Source organism: Etheostoma spectabile, unplaced genomic scaffold, assembly GCF_008692095.1.
Source record: "Etheostoma spectabile isolate EspeVRDwgs_2016 unplaced genomic scaffold, UIUC_Espe_1.0 scaffold00569331, whole genome shotgun sequence".
Classification (NCBI taxonomy): Eukaryota; Metazoa; Chordata; class Actinopteri; order Perciformes; family Percidae; genus Etheostoma; species Etheostoma spectabile.
The window spans coordinates 839581-862437 of record NW_022605066.1 but is presented as its reverse complement, the minus strand read 5'-3'; the positions used below and the strand labels follow the sequence as shown (position 1 = coordinate 862437).

At 41.3% G+C, this 22857-nt stretch overlaps 1 long non-coding RNA gene across 1 annotated transcript in view; it reads left to right on the top strand.

Annotated features, from left to right (window-relative positions):
• Positions 1–356: 356 nt before the first annotated feature.
• LOC116684816 (uncharacterized) overlaps positions 357–22857 on the top strand; it is a 30494-nt gene continuing 7993 nt past the window's right edge. The window contains exons 1-2 of the long non-coding RNA XR_004330848.1: positions 357–368; positions 18148–18492. This is a non-coding gene — a long non-coding RNA (uncharacterized LOC116684816). The remainder of the gene's footprint in view (positions 369–18147; positions 18493–22857) is intronic.

The following is a 22857-nucleotide window of genomic DNA, read 5'->3' as shown; positions in this document are numbered from 1 at the left end:
TTCTCGCTGCGCTACCTCATCCCACAAGAAGTGAACAAGCAATCTCTTCTTCTACCTGTTTATTTTAAGTGTGCACGTAGCTCACAATGGTTGTTTTGTTGGACAAAAAATCAAGGCAGCTGGATTTCGATAAGAGATGATGATTGGGTCTCAGGTTTCTCGAGGGGGGGGGGAGGGGGGGGGGGACTTTATTTACAACATGTCGTCACCGGACTGGAAAAGTTGATTCGGGCTTTGCTTTCGACTTCAAGAATTAGCTTATTGTTGTTGTTGTAATGACCAAATAGTCTTTGCAGTTGATTTAGTAGAAATCGTATTTATTAACTTAGAGTTTGAATCTGTCACATTTTGGAGGATTGCTCCACAAAGTTAGAAAAAAAAAACAATCAGTCATGGTCTTGTCTAAAGCAAACACTGGTTTCTTCACACACACACACACACACACACACACACACACACACACACACACACACGGGGAAAATGTCACATTCACATTTTATTGATTAAACTGGCACTCTTTGACTAATCATCTTTAAGCCCCTAATTTTTTTGTCTGCTACACAATGACATCAGGTGGGGGAGGGGCACGGGGGTTTGTCAGTTGATCCATCATTGTCCTTTGGGATAGCTTAGACTAACTTGTTCTGACTTAACTGTCTTCAGTTGGGATGTAACCAGCCAAATACTCCTCCACTTGTCCCACATGTATCTGCAATGTATCTGTATTTGTACTGTTTCCATGTAGTAGCTTTTGATTACTAATTCAAAATATTCAAAGACATAACCAGAACAGGCACACAGCAATCGCAAAAAAACGTATTCGGCTTGGGATGAGCGAAAGAGAGCGATTTTGCAACTGCTGCAGAAAGCAGAGCAAAATGTCCTTTTAAAAATTGGATCAAATGGTCAAAAATATCATTTAGACTTATTAGACCTATTTGCTGGTACAAGATATAAAATCCCCTATTCCAGACTCAAACAACACAAAAACCTAAACGGTTTCAACAAATTTGAAAGTACGTTGATTTCATAAATCTCATTCATTTGAAACAAATATTGGAGTGAACTTGGTACCTTTTGGGTTGTTTTGTGAGATTAGGGTTGTGGCCATTCTGGGGTATATCTGAACAGGAAACTAACATATTTCTGAGAATTTCTCCAACGCGGGCATGACATACATTTTATGGTAAAATCTACAAGAAACAGTTGGAGCCGTTCAGGGTTTTGCAAAATTTTGCCGTAATTAAAGTAAGCTGTATGGTGACAACTATACTGTAGTGTAAAGGGAAGTACTTCCACTCTTGGTTACCAGGGTTACCAGAGTACAAAGTCCCATGATCATCATTGGTCAATAAGTCTGGCTTTCTACAAAATGCTTCGCTAGAGGACAATGTACAGGTCTGCTCGCAGTTCTTTTAACCCTTGTGTTGTCTTCCCATGAACCATGAACTTGCCCTTCCAGGTCAAAATTGATTTTTTTGTGTTTTTTTTAAAGTTTTTTTCTGATTTATTTGTCACTTTTTCCACGCTTTTGGTGCTTTTTTAAAAAACCTGAGCTGGTTTCACTATAGGTTTTACACTTATTCTTGGAATTCATGGTCAACAAACCTCATTTAAATCAAATTATACGCAAGTTTTTAGTTAAAAAGGCAAAGATTATGAATTATTTTGACTAATAGTTAAGATCAGAGGATGTTGAGTGGATCACAGATTAGTAGATGTCAAAGTTTAGTCAGGATACTGTTTTGAAACCATAAAAAAAAAAAAAAGAATTCAAATTTTATAAGATTAAATAAAACACCCAAAACTTAAATGAAAGAAATCATTCATTTTACCTGAAGAATGTTGTGTGGAATCATCCACGTTATTTTTGGGCAATTTGGTTGAAAGAAATCCATATTTCTGATATAAAACACTTTGAAATGGGTCAATTTGACCCGAGGACATTCGGGTATTCCTGTCGCAACTTTTGATTTTTCTGGGTTAAAGTTTGACTTCTTCTTTTTCGACATTTGTCACTTTTGCCTTTCCTGTTGTTTTTTCGACACATTTTTTGTTTGTAGATCTTTTTCGTCGCTTTATTGATGTTTTCGTCAATCTTTTTCGCAGCCTTTCTGCAGCATTTTCCAAACTTTTGGACGCTTTTTCAACATTCAAATACTACAACATTTAATAAAACACCTAAATTCAAAGAAAAGTAGTGAACTGAGCCTTTACTTTACACTTGTGAAGAGCGCCGTAGTCACGTTCCCATCCACGTTATTTCTTTGACAGTTCGGTTGAAAGACATGTGTGACATAGAAACTTGTTGAAAATGGGTCAAATTTGACCCAAGGACACCAGGGGGACATCACCAACTATTTAAAGAATGGTGTCCACACCTTTCTTTAAACAGTTGGTGATGTCCTATGCTGAAGTTACATTGTTAAAATAGCTGTTAGCTGTTTTTAACGGCTCTTTAATGTTAAATTTTTTATACTGCACTGCAACTTTTATTCTCGTATTTTATCTGTTTTTAGTTTCTTAATGGTTTTAACTGCCCCTTAATGTTTTATATAAAGTTACATTGTTAAAATTATATGAAAATCCCATCTGCTTGTATATTTTTAGCTGTTTTTAAAGGCTCTTTAATGTTTAATTTTTTATACTGCACTGCAACTTTTAGTCTCGTATTTTATCTGTTTTTAGTTTCTTAATGGTTTTAACCGCTCCTTAATGTTTTATGTAAAGCACTTGGCTTTGTTGCTGAAATGTGCTGTACAAATAAAGCTGCGCTGCCTTCATTTCATAAACAAGTTCCATAAATTGCACACCGACTTTACAATTGACAGACAAAGTGTATCTATCCTATTCTTGAAAGAGTTAACTGAAGGGGAGAACTTCTTCTGGAAGCTCCTTCCAACCTGGGAAGAAAGGCTTTCTCTTTCCAGTGGGCCTGCACGATTTGGGGAAAAATAAGAATCCTGATTTTTTTTTTAACATGACCAAAAACACTTATTGGCAGTACATTTAACTCAAAGTAGAAAGTAGTACTGTTTGTGATTAAATAATTAATTAAATGAGAATCAAAGTTTTTTAATCATTAAATTCAATCGTGAACAGGGTGAATCAAGATCGCCATTTTATAAACGATTAATCGCACAGGCTTACTTTCCAGACATGTTCTGGGATGAAGCTCTAAAGAATGTCCTCCTAAATCCGAGTTATTGCTGCAAAAATGAAAGATAATCTCAACCGCTGCATCATATAATCGAGGTAAAAGCTTGTACACCTCAATCATGTCTCCTCTGTATCTTCTGTTTACAAGATGGACACGAAATACAAGGCTCCAGATGTTTTGCGGCTCCAGATGTTTTTTTGTTTTAATGCCAAAAATGTCTCTTTTGATCATAACCGATGCTAACCCCTGTACTAGGGATCAGAACGCACCCAGAGGGACCAGAGAGACCCAGGAACTGGAGTAGCTTACACAAAAAAAAAATCATTTACAAAAAGGTACACACGGAATAGAATAGACATTACAAACCATAAAGTAAAGACAATACAAAAAATACATTCACATTTCCTGATGCCAGAGTGTGTGACTTATCATATTTAAATTATTTTCATCTAATAACTCAAAAGATTTACTGTTCTTTTGTTGTTTTATATTAAATAATAGCATGCTGTATTGCTGGCTTGGCTTGGTTCTTGACCATTTCTGCTTATCTTGCATTTTCCAGAAATAATCATTTTGTTGTATAATACACATCGCGCTATTTTCAAACTTATTGAGGTAGCTTGTCAGACCTTTCTCACGCTGCGCTGCTGACACCTTAAAAGTGCCGTGTCATTGTATAATAGCATGACACAGTTTATCACCCATGCCACCACCGCAGCCCTCCCACTGGGGCCAGCCATGCACAGAGTGGGTCTCCCCCCCCCCCCATAGCTGGGGGGTTATTCATGGTCCCCTAAGGAGGGATCACACAAACGCAGCCCCCTCATGTAGCCAACGCTGGAAGAAGTATTCCAATAATTTACTTAAGTAAAAGTACTAATACCACACTGTAAAAACACTGTGTTACAAATAAAAGTCCCGCATTGAAAATGTTACTTAAGTTAAAGTCTGTAATGTAAGTATCATCAGAAAATTGTACTCAAAGTATTGAAAGTAAAAGTACTCGATGCAAAAAAATCCTCTCATTTTAGAACCTGGAAAGGATCCAAACAGTTGGGAGCGGCTAATATTTCAGCTGCAAACGTACGCCTATATATCGTCGGGTAGTTTCATTAATAATGAAACATTGTTTAACTTCATGTGTTTACTGTTCAAAAATCTGATTTTCTAAATGAACTAGTAACTAAAGCTGTTCAGTAAAAAGTAGAAGATTGCTCTCTGAAATGTAGCCGGGTGGTACAAAGTGGCATCAAAAGAAAAAACTCAAGGAAAGTACAAGTACCTCAGGAGCGCTTGTGTAAATGTACTTATTTTCCACTACTGCATGTAACAACAGTCCAGCCCCGGTGCAGGTGTGCGACCCAATCTCCTGCGTCTCTCACGCCGTACACGTCATTCCTCCATGCTCCCCCCCCCCCACCACCCCGAGCTATGTCTGTCTCGCTCCCTTCCTCATCAGATCCCCCATGGAACAGATTTGCAACTGTCCATTACTCAGCGAGAGGCCGCAGGGTCCTGGCTGCTGATCCCTGTAAAGCCTTTACTGGCCGCTGCACGCTGTCAGGCTTCGGACACGTCGCCGCGTCTCGCCCGGCAGACAGCTGTCACAACATCCATCAACAGCTCAGGGACAGGTGTCCTTCCACACGGTCACTTGATCGATCAAGGTGGATGCGCATGTTAGTATCGTTGACATATGTAAGCAGATTGCCTGTACAGACGAATTGCTGTGAAAAACACTGTTCATGTTTCAAGATTTAAAGTCAAGTGATCAACTCTTGCATATATACAATATTTATTCCACCGACAGCTTTCACTGCATGTTTGCGCTTCAAAATATCCAGGGATGTTTCTGCCAACAATCATTCACCGCCGCATAGGACATGATTTAATTTCAAATAGATTTAACTCTAGAACTCTTGTTAATTGACTGGTTGAAAGGGAGGTAGACTGGAAACATAGAGAGAGAGAGAGAGAGAGAGAGAGAGAGAGAGGGGGGGGGGCATGACATGCAGCAAAGGTCCCACGTACTGATTGACATGCACTGTAACCCTTCAGCTACCGAGAAGCTTCTTTAACCTAGCATGTCTTACTGAGTGAAAGTACTTTTAGCTTCTTAAACTTGAACATAACCATAATGGGACGTGGTGGACAGTGACAAGTTGGGTAGTAAATTTAGCACTGAATAAGTATGACAGGCCGACAGAAATTTAGAGGTCCCATATTATGTTCATTATCATGTTCATGCTTGTATTTTGGGTTTCTACTACAACACGTTTCCATGCGTTAAGGTTCAAAAACACATTATATTTTGTTCTACTGTCTGCCTGAAAATACCTTCCGTCTGTCAGAGGGTAAATTCAAAGTAATAAATTCACCAACGATGCAGAGGGAAATGGCGTCACCTTGTGTAATGTTTACAGCGCATGCCAATGACAAAAGGTCTGGCAACCCTGCCCAGTCTCATGGCAGTTCATGAAATGGTGACGTTATTTAATCTATTGATTCCTGTACAGGGACTCAATTGTCAAACAATGGGTCAAACAACACAAGACTTTAACCCCAGAGTCCGGGAATCGCTTGCCACATGTGGCAGTTCCTTTCCTAACCACAACCGTCATCGTTGTTTTTTCCCGTTGTTGCGTGTGGTGGCCCGGCCGCCGGCGTGTGGCGTTTCATTTCCCTGTTGTTGGGTAGGGTTAGGGTTAGGCCACTGGGACACGATCCATGGCCTCTGGGGGGACACCCAGAGGCCACGGATTGTGTCCCAGTAGCCATTGTTGTCCCCGTCTACAGCGTGTGGCGTTTAATTTCCCCGTTGTGGCGTCCCCCACAGTTGGCGGATCATGTCCCAGCAGCCTCCATTCCCCGTTGTTCTTCTCCTAATCACAACCGTCCCGTTGTTGTAGCGCGTCCCGCGTGTGGCGGTCCTTCCGCCGGCGTGTGGCGTTTCATTTCCCGGAAAGACCACGGATCGTGTCCTGGCGGCCAATGTTCCTTTTGTGGTGACCACCACAAAATAAACGAGAAAATCATGTTATTGTTAAAAAAAAATCAATAAAGCTGAATAAGGTCATCATTTCTCTAACTGCCGAGAGCTGGTTGGCCAATGTCTTGGCCAATAGTTTAGTGAACCTGGTCCACACATTTATTTTAAATTTAAATCATTATCCTAGTTATTATATGGCAACCTGGGAACCCCGCCCTCTGAAGAGAATAGAAAAATAATGTTGAGGCTCTGTATGGATGTCTTATTTTTCTGTTATATAATGTTAGCTGCCAGCTAACCATTGGGAATCCAACATTCCTGAATAATCTGGGTTTTGTATCTTTAAGGATGTCTAAACTGAGTGATGGAAGTACTGTCCTGGCGGATTATAAATCCACCCAAAAAAAGACTTTATCAGACTAGTCCAATGGGAAAAGTCCTCACCTGAAGCCTTTTCTCTCAGCAAAGTAAACCATGACATTTTTCATTGAATTTCACTGAACATAAATCAGACATTTGAGTTTGTCCACTTATGGTCTCAGGAACAGGTAATATTCTTCCTCCTGTTTACCAGTCACACACACTCACACACTGTCCTATCAACTTCTAGGAAAATCAACTTCTAGGAAACTCTGGCTGTAAGCATTTTTCAGAGCACCCTAAAATTTCGCTGACACTAGTGGTTCTAGGTTCACTTCTGCAGTGAAGACTTTCCACTTGTTTTCACTTGTAGGGAATTTACTTCCTCATGGCAGCAAAACATGTGGCACGAGCCTTCAATACTCCCACAGGTTAAACTGGGCTGACTTGCTCTAAAGAACACAGTATGATGTCTAAAGGACATACTAGAAAATAGTGTTAACATGAGGAAACTCCCTAGCTTAGCAACATTAAGGCAACAAACAATCCTTAATGCAACACTCTTTTAATCTACTTCAAATTCCATTAAAAGAGAACAGCAGGTAGTCCACAAATATAGTCTGGCCCCACTTTTTAACATCACGTATCATATTTGTATTTATTTTTTTGTCATCCTGCTGTGTTTTTTTGATGGTATAGGTGCTGTACACGGGGACATGTGAAAGTGTGTAAATGTCGGTCACCAGTGACTATTGTTGGTCTTCTAGCCCTCTTGTCTTCAGAATTGTATCCCTCTTCTTCTGTGTTGGATGCCTATGTTGCTTTCAGTGTTGGATTGCCTTGCTGTGAAACCAATTGCCCTCAGGGTCACAAAATAAAGTTGAAAGTTGAAGTTGTCTCTTCGACACTGGACAGTTTTGAACATTGAGTGAGAAGGGACAGACACCCTGGTCCACTAAACCACCGGCAGCCATTCCACTCAAATATCACCTAACAGCCCTCACATGTCATTCATGTGCAGACAGAACTTACAACCATTGATTAGTGGATTCAGGTGCACTAATTCAAGCGTGGAACAATGAGGGTACTTGAGGAATAATAACTGCTGATCTTCAAAGTAGCTTGACGGTTTGATTCCTTAGTCTGTACTTAACACAGGGAGGCGTTGTGGGCAGAGTGAAGACTTCCAGCTGGATCTGACGACCCATAGAATCAACACAAAACCCGTAAGAAGGGGATGAAAGAGGGGTTTTATCCCTTCCTTAGAATGTCCGTTGACAACGCATACAAGATCCTAAAGTGTGTGTTAGATGCGGGTAAGGAGGGTAGGTTATTCTTTTACCCCCAGCCTGGGTAGTTCTTCATGCACATTGTTCATACACTTCAGAGCTCTCCGTTTGGATCAGAATAGCAAGGCATGGGAAGGATACAGGTATGAAAGACTTGTGTAGCTTAGTGGAAGGGGCGTGATCTTGGAGGGTCAATTCACATTGGAGACATTCAAAAGAATTGTGCTCTAAAATGATTAGAGATCATTCATAAACAGAACACATACAGTACACTTTCCCTTGAGAAATGTGTGATGAGCAGGGACGACTTTAAGAAGATAAGAGAAGCTTTACATTGCCCATATTCCCTTTTTCTGGGATTTGGGGGGTTATTTTGTGTCTCTGGTGCTTCCACACGCATGAAAACTTGGAAAAAAAACTACCCATGCTGTTTTCTTGAGATCTGGTTTCTGAATGTCCTCTGTCTTCAGTCTCCCGGTGAGCTGTTCAACATCCGCACGGCTTTCTACGTCACTAGAGACGAGGTGGCTAACCGTAGCATGCTAGCTCGTGCTCAATGGCTAAACACTGCTCCAACAGCCACTAGTTGAGCAGAATCTCCAAAAGAACTACCTCCTGTCCCTGTTCTACTTCCTGTCCTTGTTGTGCAGGTATTCCACAAGTGGTCCTGGTCTAGAAGAAGTCTCCCAGCTGATCCTGCCTTGGACTGACCAAAGCTGGAGAAAGAGTTATCTGGCTGATGGGATCTTACTGAGCTACTGAGCATGTGCAACTCCCAACAAAGATAGGATAGAAGGGACATGTCTCACTCTGGAGCTAAAACTAGTGAGATGTCACACTCTGGAGCTAAAACTGAGACCTCAGGGTGAAAACAAAATCCACAGCAATGGGAAGTACAACAAAAATATGGTGTTTTTTGGAAACTATTCTGGTGCAACCTCAAAATAGAATTATGAACTTGAAAATTTGAATAATATGGACGCTTTAGAGAAGCACATTTGTAGAATGAGTAAAAATGTGGCAAGGGGTCCAGGGGCCCTTGGCCTGTACTGGCAGGCTTGTTCAGTAATCCATCCATGACAACCACTAATACGCCAACTACCTATCACCTTTTGACCAGGGAGGGGCCCTAAAGGGGAGCCAACCAGATTTCAGGGGGGGCTTAGCCACCCTCTGGCCACTTCACTGATGCAATTTCCAGAATTAAAGCTTTTACACAAAACTGTTTAGCTCAATTTTTCCTTTTCATTTTTTAGTCTTTCCTTTTATTTCTCACTGTCACCTGATCTTTTCACAGCCGTGCTCTCTGTAGATCCCCTTTAAGTATTGCTTTTCATGTTTCTTGTTATATCTGTCAAATTAGATTTCAGCAGATATGAAAAGAGCTTGCACTGAAATACAAGTGCACCTAATTTTGGTTCTCAGCTTGGAAGATTTATTTCTGACACTTGAAATTAGTCATAAAATGAGCTTAAATATGAGTCACATTGTTTGGTGTAGAATGTCCCAGCTGGCTGCTCATCCTCCCTTTCAGGCTTGTAAGAAAGCTCTGATGTTTTTCAAGCCGTCACTGGCTCGCCAGGCAGCAATCCCGCCTTTCATTAGATGGCAGGGAAACCTCAGCAAACACGATGCTGAGAGCTCCAGCATGACTGATGACCTGTTCTCGTTGATACAATCGCTCACATGTGGTTAACCAATAAAGAACAGATCTAGGTTAGATGCAAAGATGACATGTAGATTACATGCTTTGGTTGCTGTCCTAATTTGACTTACTACATTGTCATTGGTTGGGAACATGACAAATCCTAAAAACAGTTCTGATTTTCAACCTGTTATTATTGGATCTCAAAGGTTTTAAAATAGGTTTTCCGTCATGCTTTATGTACCCAAAAGTGTGTTTTCTCATGGAATACAGCAAGTATACACAGCAAGGGTATTTTAAAGGATACTTTTATTTGTTAGAAATTGAATCTTGTTTGCATCTTTCCTGTTGGCGATCATACAGGTATTAGACCTTTCAGAGGACATTTTAGGAAAAGTTAACATTAACAATAGCGGCATTCCACTTAGGTCCTGGTATTGTGCATGTTGGCTGGAGTAGCGTACAGGGACACAGCATGGGACTGAGCCATTTTAATGTCAGTGAATCTATCTGTGCTGTTCTTGCTATTATAAATCAAAGGTCTGCTGTTAAAAAGGTCTACTGCTGAGATCTGGGAACACAGACACATCGCTAAATGAAGTCAGATGACGCAAGAAACACGAGCAGCCAGAAGATCAGATAGCTCATAGTAAAAAGCTGGAATGTGCGAGGGAAAATGCACGGCACATTTCAATTGTGATCACAGTTTGCCATGCATGTACCAAAAAAAACATTCAATTTCTAATGAAACGTGCTCAATGGGTGCATTCACCTAATATGTTTTTCTATGCTGTTGACACTTGTGGGTCAATGGAGCATGTGTCTAGAGACAGCGGACCTACTGCCACTGCCCCGCGTGCATACAATTGTCACAATCCAAAGTCATTTTGGAGTGTAACACATGCCAGTTTGTAACGCTGAAGTTGGCCACCAATTCGCAGCTTCCGGTTTGGCAGTTAGGGGAAATTTAAAGGAAACTTTAAGCTGAAGTTACCTTCCGATTGACCACATTAGACCAGGTCCAGATCCAAGACCACTATACCTAGACTTGTCAAACTTGGACCAAATTATCCCAGAGAGGCTGAAGAGTCTTACAAACACAGACGCTTGGTTGCTTTTGCCGTTTAACTAGTAAAGCTTCAGCTGTCCATGCCCGCTCTGCATCAGTCAAGTTGTTTCTCTGCATGTTTAGTAGTAGTAGTAGTAGTAGTAGTAGTAGTAGTAGTGCCGATTCAAATTATAATCCTTTAACACAGCAATCTGTTCTCTGCAAACTAAGCACACAGCTTTACCTTTGACTTCAGGAAATACATACTTAGAAATCCATGTTTGGTTAAAAACTCTGCGCTCTGTATCAACCTTACTTTTTTCCCATGAGCTGACACTTTTGAGGGATAACAGCTCATTTGCGTCCATGCTAATGTCTTGTGAGCTCAGTTTGTGGCTCACCAACATATTGCACTTCTGCTACTTATATTTAATTGTCATTTAGAACCAGAGAAGAAGAAGCTGTATATGTTCACAGAAAAAAACAAAAAAAACAAAAGACAGTCGCCTTCAAAATATAAGCAATGCAGTTGTATTCCATGCATGATGTACACTTATTTATTATTGACCTCACGCGGGCCGGTTAGGGTCGCCCAAAAGGGCCAGATGTGGCCCGGGGGCCGTACAATGCCCAGGTCTGGTCTAAACGGATGGTTTGTTTACAACCTGCTTGTGCCTCTTCATTCTAGTAATGTTGCCATGTTCCCAGAGCTCGTCAGGTACTTTGGTAGGCTTTTAGAGTGTGAAGTTAACGTTTTTGGCTACCAGTGATTGTATGTATACATGCTTTTACCAGCCAATTTTATTTATTGTGATTACTCTGGGTCCTTAATTGTTTCTATTTTCCAGTTTTTAGTCCCCAATTCAAAAGGATTTAGCGTTGCTTTCTCCAGGCCATAGGACAGCCCCTGCAGAACATTTGTCATGTACTGTTGTCATAAATCAGCCACTCACGAACCTTGTCCTTTTGTTGCCAGCTGTCCACTTGGTATTACAATTTCTCCTTCCCTCCGTCTTCACCCCAGCAAATTGCCGTTCAATTTTTGATCCAAATCAAAGGAAAAGTCAGAAATTCTAAGGAATTGTGTTTAAAAAAACCAACTAATTAATCGCTCAACCCTCATTGGGTACCCGCCAACGCTGCAGCAATCACCATCAGAGTAAATGGTTGGGTTTCATTTCAGGCCCTGTAGGATAATATGACTATTGACTTACAACATTTAAAGGCTATCCCTCACACAATAAATGAAAGAAAATAAAACACATAGGAGAAGAATAACAAGACACAAACAAATATATTAGGTGAAATAACCTGAAGTGACAACAAGTCTTCTAAATGTTGGTTTCTTCACTGGCCTTCTTACAGACATGCAAACCAATGGAATTCCACTAATTAGCAGAGCCTTGTCTTGATCTGTCATATTTGATTGCTAAACATTTCCACTTAACCTAAAGAGAAGCCTTTGTGTGGTTGAAGACCACCTGTCTGAATCTGTGAGTGCACATAATGTTCCTATTTTCGCCTTTATCTCCAAAAAAGACAAGAGAAAAAAAGACATAATATAATGCCACAAAAAGACTTTCAAAGCTGGCTTTGTCCAGTGTTCAGATTTCTGTAATGGAAATGTATCAATTTAGCATAACATATTTAACAAGATAATGCCTCATTTGCACATTTAGTCCAAAAAGTAAGAAAATTCAATTTCCGACCAAAATGTTGACAAACTAAAACCGAATGCAGAGGTGAAAAGAAATTTGATTATTGTACTTTTAGAAATGGATCTTCAGGGGACACATTTTCAAAAATCTTCACATATCTATCTATCTATCTATCTATCTATCTATCTATCTATCTATCTATCTATCTATCTATCTATCTATTGAAACAATTAGCCGCTGCAAAAAGCAACCACAGCATGTAGGTTTTTTTTAGCTCAAAGTGGGAACAACCTGAAAGTTTTCCTTGACCTGTTCAGGAAAAATTTGCTAACCTGCTTTTTCGTTTCTCCTTTTCGATAACAGTGTTTCTCAGTCGCTTTGGTACATTTCTCAGATCAGAATCAAAATTCTCAAAACAACACTTGTGCACATAAAAAAAGCTGTTTCTCATTTCTTTGAAGAATTTGCCAATGCGTTGGTACATCCATACAATGGGTCTCTCTTAAATAGTCTCCCCCCCACACAAAATTTAGGCATAAGTCTTTACATGCAAAATTGTTGATGGTTGATGGTCATAATATGGCAAGCATGTTTCGATATATTTCCATCAGAAATTCTTTCCAAATCTTCCTGAATTGGTAAATTGCTCCCAAGTGTATCTCATGAACCGTCAACTGGCAAATATATATATATATATATATATATATACATAGCTGGAGCACAACACAATGTTATAATGTCTGACATTGGAAGGACAAGGTCAACAGCCAGAGAGAAGAAGAAGAGGAAGAGGTGTGAGGCTGCGTGGCGGAGGAGTTGGGAGGCAGAACAGAGGAAGAGGCAGAAGAGGCCGAGGACATTTGCGTGTTCCTGATGAGATAACCCTACACTTGTAAACCACGTCCTCAATCACGGGCTCACGATGGCCGAGGTTGGTCGAAGGGTGCAGCCAAATGTTGGGAGAACAGTGTCCGGTGTCCTCAATCATCCAGACAGGATGAACCGGTATGAAATCTAACAGTGGAATCCTGGATACTTTCTGTAATGCTGCATACAATATTTGAGTATTCCACTTGCATTTTACAACATACAGTAAGCATACTTTAGAGTATACAGTGACATTTTATCTTACATAATTTTGAGTTTTGTATTACAATACTTTTCCCTATAGACAACTTAACAGGGGTGGCAGAAGGCCACCTGAACACGATGGAGATAAAGAGTGCCATTATATATAGAGGACATCTTTGAAGACATCCAAGTCAGCAGGTGAAGGAAGATTGCCGTGTTATTCCTACAGGTCTGCATGTCCAGTTTTCCCTAAGGAGACTGTTCTGCGTTCACATTTCCATTTCTTTTCTTTGTGCTATGCAGTGCTGTCTTTTCCTTTCTGTACCGCAATGACACAATCTGTCAATAACTGACGGTACAAATAGTAAAAGTGTAAATGTGAGTCTTGTCCAGTCTCTCAGAACTCTAGCCATAGTTTACATCAGAGTATTCCCTCCAGAGGATACTGCTATATTGACAATATGACTAAGCAATTTGACTGTCTTATCCGAATGACACAAGAGCTTTCTGACGGCACTGCTGTTTTTCATTGACACAGATATTTATATGAAAGATGAACTATTATGAAGTATTTTGAGCAGGAGACTGGCTTTTGCAGGTAATCCATGGTGTTTTGCTATTTGTATGAATTGTTACTGTTGTGGTTTTGGTGTTTTGTCCTGTTTTGATAGTCTGTTTTTCTGTTGTGTATTGTGTGTTACCTAGTGTCACCTGTTCCTTGTTTTCTCATTTGCCCTGTATTTAGTGTCTGTGTTCACCTCGTCTGCTGTCAGATCGTTGTGTGTCTCCAGTTAGTACCGTTGCTTGTTAGTCTTCTCAGTTCATGCTAGTGTTCCTTTGCTTTCTACTTTACTTGTTCCTTATTTTTGTATAAACCGTTTTGCCGCTTGTTTCCTTGACTCCTTTGGTTTTTGTGCATTTTTGAGGTTTGTTTTTCATGAAATCATCATAACTAGCCTCAGTTTCCGCCTCTGCATTATGGGCCGCCATTCTCCACTCTTAACACCTACTGTTTGGCAAATTTTGAGGATGATTCGAGAAATGTACCAAAGCGACTGAGAAAAACTGTAATCAGCCAAATTATTGGCCAAATGTGCCAAACCAATAAGTGCAGTCCATTTAGCATGAATAAACAAACAGCTCGGAGGAACCCGAGTGTAGGAAAAAGTAACTCAGGCCACATGTTAGGATTTGTCCATCTGCTGATGAGTGTCTGATTCCTTTAGGCCTCAGCAGTCATGACTCAGCAGCTGTAGCACCGTTGACTTGTCATTGATTACACCTCTACTCTAAATCATTTCAAGAGTTGTCTGGGAGACTGATGATTAGAAACGTGCTGAGTCACACTCGGGAGACTAATACACTTTTTGAACTGCTCTGTTTCCCTGGTCCATTTAATATCTCCTCTGACGTTTCATTAAATGTTTCTTTAGAGAGTTTGAAGCCTGGAACCGAGCCAACCATCTACAAGATTAATCGGGACCATAGAACATTTGATTTGGCGCAAAAAAATAACATTATGCGTTCATCGACAGAAGCTCACTTTTAGCTGTGCGTAGGTCACTGTTATGCTTAGGATTGTGGGTAGTGTAGTACTTCTGTAGTACTTAGGTGGATTTCATATGAACTTCTAGCTTCTAGAGGAGCAGAAACCTTCGTTTCACAACCTCGGGGCTCCAGGTCAGTCTCCCTCGGATGGTTTAGACATCATGACTGGTAATCAAAATCCTTACAAAGAAAATCAATAGGATTTTTACTTCTGGAACCACACTGTAGAGGTCTACAGCTGATATGTTTATTGGCTAAAAAGCAAAAGAGATGACATGTTATTGCATGTGCTATTTCCAAACAGATATTTAGTTCAGTCTCAACAACTATATATGTTGCAATGCCTTTGAGTTTTGGCACTGTAAGGTAGGTTTTTGAGTATTTTCATATTGATTTCTCTGAACTATAAACTGCAGGTTGATGTGTCAACAATAGGATTCCCTAGGTAACAGGGATGGAAATTAATTTGTAATAAGGGAAACTCCCTTTGTTTCTACATGGTAACTAACATATATAGTAATAACTCGCTCTTTTTCTTCACAAAGTCTTATCTGCCAAGAAAAACACGGTTGTAGGCCAGGTGATCGCTTCTTAGTGTTGTCAGGACAAGGATGGGCGGCAACGGTGCCAGCTGTGTGTGTATGTGTGTATGTGTGTTTCTATCCATGCGTTTGAACCTGATGCATTATTGACAGGAGCGGGCCATGGTGTGGTAGAGCGAGCCATTGTTTTCCTTGGCAGAGATTAGCGGCCCCCAGGGGCCCATCCCACAAAGAGAGCTCTGTTACCCACTAGAGTGCTTTATTGTGCCCCAAATTACCCGCGTGGAGAGGGAGGAAACAGCATGGCAAATATCGAGTACGCATAATGTCAATGAGCAAAATGACAGCTGCTCAGTCCAGGACTTCAGGGTTCACAAAATGCTGCTCGTCTTCTAGAGAATTGCCAAAGAAGATGTGTCCGCTCTCCATGTTAAAAACAACTCGGAGTTGTTTGCAATTTCTTAAATCATAAATCTAGAAAATGTTGTTCAAAATGTGTTACGAATCTGTTTTTCTTTAGATCTTCATCCACGCTTATGAAATGTCTATGACATGCATTGTTTACTACTTTGAATCTTGTGTTCAGACACGCTTGTTTTTTCACATCAGAATAAAAGAAACCATACGGTTCTGTGAGCTTTACTCCCTCTTTAAAGGCTCATTCTTTTCCATCCAAAACATGGGTAGAACTTTACATCCCCAAATTCCTCTAAGACGGCTCAAAACCTCTCGAAAAGACGAATGGGGTCATGTCCACAAAGAGCAATAATCTTCTTTTCTCCGCAGCCTACAAACAGGCCTGTCAGTTGGCTGCATTGTCAACAGGGAACTGTTTTTTTTTTTTAAGTGTCAAGATCAAAAGGCTTGACTGACAAAGCACGCTTTTTATTATTGCAGTGGCAACCCATAAGCTTTTAATGTTGGAAATTACACTCATTAACTACAAGCTGTACAAGCCTTGGATCTTGGCGGAGACTTTGAGGAGTTAACCACAAATCATAAAAACAAGCCCACAGCTGAGATAAAGAGGGTTGTACGTAAATATATGCCCTTTGTGCTGATAAGCAGTGTCTCTTATTGTTCCAAGCAGCATGGGATTGATGAATTTTAAAGAGATGGTGTCTTGGTTTGGAGTGAAGATAAACGAGGAAGTGATAATGCACGAGTAAGCCTGAGAGACATTTGAAAAAAACAACTTTGGAAGAATTTAAAGTAAGAATACTATAAATAATACCACTCAGCTAAATAGGGGACAGTAGCTAAGTTTCCATCCACACGGTTTTAACCAAATTAAGTGATTTAGAATAAAAAATGCTTTATGGAAATTTGATAGAATTTCATGAATATCAACTCAAAAGAAAATCCGTTGGTCACATTTGATTTTATCTTGATGATATACGGCCTATGTGATAAAGGCTTATGGAAACGTCATTTGCCGAATAAATTATGAATTGCGATTAGGTTTTAGGTCATTTTATGGTTGCAACTCGCCACAAAACAAAGAAGAAGAAGTTTTAGTTCATTTCTGCCCAGTAGTTCCTCTCTGTCTCACACATGGGGGGGGGGGGGGCAACAAAGACAGATGGAATTGGACGGACGAGGAGACGAAAGACTTTCTAAATTTAATTTATCAGGAACTCGTGAAGGAAATGGCCGACAAAGGTTAGGACAAGCCGTGGGACGTCCTAAGGAGTCAATGGAAGACGCTCAATCAGAAAGATATGTCTCAAAAAAAGAGTCTCGCAGCGGTGCCGGAGGGATAATAAAAGACAAGTTGCATCTGCATCGTCATAGCGATGTCTTGACAGTAACTAAGTTTCCATGCACTTGTCAATCAAATTATCTGAAGTTCGGTAAAAATACTCATGTGAATAATACTGGTGGAAGTGGGTTTCTATCCAACGGCTTTAAAGCCAATAAAAACCTGTGGTAATGATGTCACACGCTGTTTGACGATCAAATTGGTATATCTAATTGATTTGAGACATTTTAAAGTGTTTTACAACACAACATTCAAGAAAACATTTGGGAACAAAGTGTTTTTTAGACAAAACGGATCGCGCCGTCTACCAACACATGATCAATATGGGACAGGCTGTCATAGTTCTTATGCGCCCGCTGGTAGCGACATATCAAGCTATAATAAGAAAACAACACAACACATTGCTATGATGATGCAGATGCAGACGCACGTAAATGCCCAACGACAACAGAGGCGGCCTGTGGTGTGGGAAAACGACAGCGCTCCAAACAGTTCTGGGAGTTTGTGGTTCAGAGACACTTCATGGAAACCCTTTGGTTGGCCCGTGAGTTTCCCCACATGTTGCAAGCTATCGCCCTCCGGTTCCAACCGAGAAGCGTATCACTATTCAATTCACTTTAAGTTTATTTATAGTATCAATTCATAACAAGAGTTATCTCGAGACACTTTACAGATAGAGCAGGTCTAGACCACACTCCCGAATTTACAAGGACCCAACAGTTCTAGTAGTTTTCTCCAGAGCAAGCAACAGTGCGACAGTGGCGAGGAAAAACTTCCTTTTAGGCAGAAACCTCGGTCAGACCCAGACCCTGACCCAGGCTCTTGGTAGGCGGTGTCTGACGGGCCGGTTGGGTTAGAATGAAGAGTGGCAATAACAGTCATGTTTGTAGTAGTTCTTTGTAGTAGTTCAGGGCATAGCAGGGCACTGTGCGGCATTACAAGGCACAGCAGGATGCGGCAGGGCACAGCAGAGCGTAGCAGGATGAACATGGCATCGCAGAAGGTGTAGCAGGACCATGACGACAGCTGCTACCCTGATTTTGGAGCCTCCCTGATCACTGTTGCGCTCTATAAGCTGGCTATGTGCGCAGAGTACAGAGTGGTAGGCAAAATGTTTGGAGTCAGCAAAACCACCGTGCACCAGTGTGTTTACGCCATGTGCAATGCCATATGAACGAGGATGATGCAGAGGTATATCTACCTGCCAGGAGTGGGTGAGGTGCATGACATCTCGCTACTTAACTCCAGAGCGCACCTTGTGCCACAGGTGTATGGCGCAATAGACGGGACTCACATCCCGATTTGACCCCCTGCTGACGGCTACAAGGATTTTGTCAATAGAAAGGGCTGGCCATCAATCGTACTACAGGCTGTGGTAGACGATTCTTAGCATCATAAGGGGCATTTGTGCTGGCATGACGTGGCAGTCTTCACCACTTCTGACCTGAACAGGTGCGTCTGTTTACCTTGGAAGAGGGTACAATTAATCTCAGATTGAATGAAAATGCAATTCACATATTATCTTTTAATTCCACAACGATGTATGAGTACCATAAGTATCATCACAACAATTAGCTGTACGGTTTTTAATCATTGTGCTCATTTATATAGCCTACATCTTATTGCTACACCTTCTGTGGATATTCTAGATTCCCTGAGAGACATCCCCAAACCCCAACTGAAATGGAAAGTGTCCAGGTGCGCCTCCGGTTAGCTGAAGATCCAGCCTCCATCCGAGCAGTCTGATATTGACCACAAGTTCATGCCGACCGTTGTGGAGAGGCAAAGGTTTTTTACAACCGGGCCCTGAGCTGCACCACCAAAATCTACCACAACCACCTCATCACCCACAGGAAGGTTCCCCAAACGCAGAGACAGCATCTATCCACCAAGCTCTACTTAGACATCTGGATATAAGAGTCTGCCAGTTGCACAAAGGCAAGCTACACATTCTCAGTTAACAATTGCGTCATATCAACTTTAGATTTGTATGATCCAAATCAGTTTTTTTGCCTATTTTCTTTCTTGGGGGCACTCTCATTTTATAGCTTTTTAATTTGTACAGAGTAGTGATTGTGCTCTAGACAACAATGCAGACAACTGTATTGTCATCTGTAAGTGGCCAGCCCAGTCTAAACCTCAAGCCATTTTCAATAGAGTGGGGTGAAGCTACAGCACATTTTTAAAAACAGTATAGCGGAGGAGTTTGGGAATCTCTTTGCTAACTTTGCAAACTTGTCTTTCAGCTTTATTGCACGTTTCTAGCACAGAATGGCCACGACTGGCTGCCAACAAAATCTTATCTTTGCATGTTCAGTAAAAATATATAATGTTCTGCATTGTGCAAAAGAAACACTCAATGCTCGATTAATTGTTCTGTATGGTAAAATACTAAACAAAGACAATAACTAGTCTCCTAAACTGTGTTTAAGATATAGCTTCGAAGATCTAGTGGATCTTTGTTTTCATGTAGTACTTACCAAAGTACTTGCAAGATTCCCCTGCCCTCCTGTACAAACACACTATAAGTGTCATTTGAAAACACAACTTAATAAAATGTTCAGAAACACCGACTGAGCCATTTTAAGATGCACCTGAACACAACGATCAGTAACCAATTCTGGAACTTTATTCCCCTCACCCAATGATTTGGCTCTTAAAAAGGTGGAGTCAGTTCTGTAGAAAGCTTGTTGTCAAAATCACTTTTTGTCAAAATCAGTGAACATCACCTCCCAATCCACTACCTGTCTGTACTGTGTGTGCGCTGAAAAAAAAGGTTCAGTGTTAATACATAGCCTAGGCTCTGTAAATCGGCATGTTGCTAACTACGATGGCCCCTTGGTTTACATACCAGTTTATGTGCATTAACACATTTTTTAGCGCACAAAGTTTGGACAGATAGCGGATTGTGCGGAGACATTTACTGTTGACAACAAGCATTCTCCAGAATCGCTGACTCCACCTTTAACAACTTAGGTAAACTGGTGTTGGCCTTGAAATGTATTGTAATTGCACACTCACTGACACGTTGTGTGTTATGAGCAGGGCCACATGGAGGGTCCGGACACACAATTCACAGCTGAATTTTCTTCTTGCCACTTTATAACCACTGAGACGAGACGGTGCATCATCTCCATAACAACATCTCTCTGTGCTTCTGTTCTAACTTCTGACTTCCAGACTTTTTGCTACAATTCCAATTCTAGTGATGAATCGGCAAAAAACCCGTTTTATTTCTCTGATTGGCAGCTTTGTTCTAGAGGCGCTCAGCAATCTCTCTCTTCAGTCGCTCTCCATTTCACTTGACCATTAAATCTTATTACCTTGCTTTCGGCGGTCGTCGAGGCTCCCTCTAAAACTGTGCCATTTCGACCGGATGAAATGGATTATCGATCATGTTATCGCTATAGTTTTCTCAATATGGCAAAAGTTGCACATGGCAGCTTTGACTGAGGAAATAGAGAGCGAGAGAGACAGAGACCGAGCGAGCAGCAGTGCAGTGTTGGTAGTTGCCCTTTGAGTGGCCAGAGCGGTGAAAGGCTGCTGGGCAGGGGTGACTCTGCCCTCTTGTCATTGTTCCCAGAGCTTGGTATTCCTCTCATAGCATGCCCTGGGCTCTAGAGCATATGCTTTTAAAAATCCCAGGCCCTCCTAATGGCCCCACACGCCTCCCAAACTCACACTTTTTAACAAACACACCCCTTGAACTCCCTTTCTTTATCGCAAACCTCTGAACAGAAGGTGAGTCAAATCACAAAAATAATGTTTCAAAAAATAGCAAAATTCCAACCTGATTGTCATGTATGTTTAAATCCCCCCTCCCCCCCTCGCCTCCGTAGATCCCTCTCTTCCCCTGTTTCTTTTATCCTCCCTCTCTCAGGCCTCTCTCTCTGTCTCTCCTTCCTTGTTGCTGAGTGTCCCGCTCAGCTGGCCAGCACCTTTTCACTCTCTGCCTGAGGAATTGTCCCCTGCATGTCAAGTGTAGCCATTAGAAGGAAGGGTTTGGATGAGAGGTGCTTTTTCAGGTCCCCACCCCCCACACCTTTGAATGGAGACAATAGAGCTGTTCTTTAGGTCCAGATGACCACACACAAACTCTCTCTCACACACACACACACACACACACACACACACACCACACACACACACACACACACACACACACACAGCCAGGGAACTTTCTAGTGTCCTACAGCAGTAAGGGCCTGTACGCTTGAGTAAAAGTTCATTGCATGACCAGGGTCTACTTACAGCCCTACAAAGGCAAAAGACCTTAACTTGCCAGAGTGTGGAACTGAGAAATATGACTTTAAAGTTATTTTGTTGTCCAGCCAAATGAATTATAGGTAGGCCACTGGAAATTAGCGATGAGATGTTTTGGTGTGAGATTTATCTACACAAAAAAAAACTTGAGCTCAAAACCTTTTTGACTTTTGCCCTCTTTTTTTTGTTACTATACCCTGCCTTTGTTTTGTCTGCAATAAGTGAGACGTCTCGCCAAGGCAAAAGGCAGTACCTCCACATTATCAATGTTTTGTTGCTGATCACCATGTACAAAATCATTATAGTAACACCTGTATGCTTTGAGCATTCCAAGACAAGGTCAAAGAGCTGTAAGTAGTGTTTTACCTTGTTCTGCCTTTGTTTCTCTTTGGCTTTACTGAGTTACTGTTCAGCCAACCCATTACTTTCTCGAAAAAAACTACAAAATTCAAGATACTTATCCACATGAAATGAAGTCTTGAATTTCCCAAAAATATCATTAACTCATTTTTGACCAAAAACAAAGTTACGGCCTTTTTCCTTTGCACGGCAGAGTAGTTGAGGACCAAGAACAAATCCAGACAGGCTAGCTAGACCATCTGTCCAATCTGAGTTTTCTGTTGAAGACTAAAACTATTTCTGAACGTACACACGTTCCACCAAAACAAGTTCCTTCTTGCGGCACTTTAGCAGAGGCACTGCGCTCAGCTCCGCCCAAGATGATTGTGATTGGTTTAAATAAATGCCAAAACATTTTTCTCCCATCCTGGAATGCTGTGTGGACTGGCCAGACCTTCCTCCACAGCTCTGTGGAGGAAGGTCTGGCAATGCGAGACTATTGTAAGCAGGAACCCAGCCTCAACACAACATGTCACTGACAACATTGTTTTACCTTGTGTCTGCTTTGATATGCTTAAAAAAGAACTCAAATTGGGTTGATGTATTTATGCATCATAGTGTAGCATTATTTATCACATCCAATCTGACATGCCAGTGTAAAAGCAACAGGATCCAGGCCAAGACATTGAGCTTGGCAATCTTATGCCCAGAAACTTTCAGGAAGCTTCTGGGCAGGAAACCTCAAGCACACTCTCTTTAAGGACACAACACAAAGTTGGCATTTACCCCATTCTCTTCCAGCTCCTTTAAAGTCATGGGTGTCAGGACATGTTACTCAGTGCTAACTTTTTACAAGATGTGGCAGTGTGCTTTGCTAAGGAGCGGACCTTGACATCCTTATCTAAAAGGTCTCTTAAGTTCCTGGCTTTAGAGAGTGACTTACAGGAAGTTGTAAGCCCTACAACAGCATTCCCATTTTGTATAAGCCCCTTACTGATAATGCGCCATACAGTCTGGCCATGCTTGCCTCCTTGCCTGACAAAGTCACTCATAGCAGCGGATTAGCATGCTGCACAGTGGCACTCCATCTCTAAATTGCAGAGGTATTCTGTAATGTACCCATGATGGACGTGCTGCAACATGCAGTAGCTAGCGCCAGTGCTCCGCCACCCTCTGCGTCTCT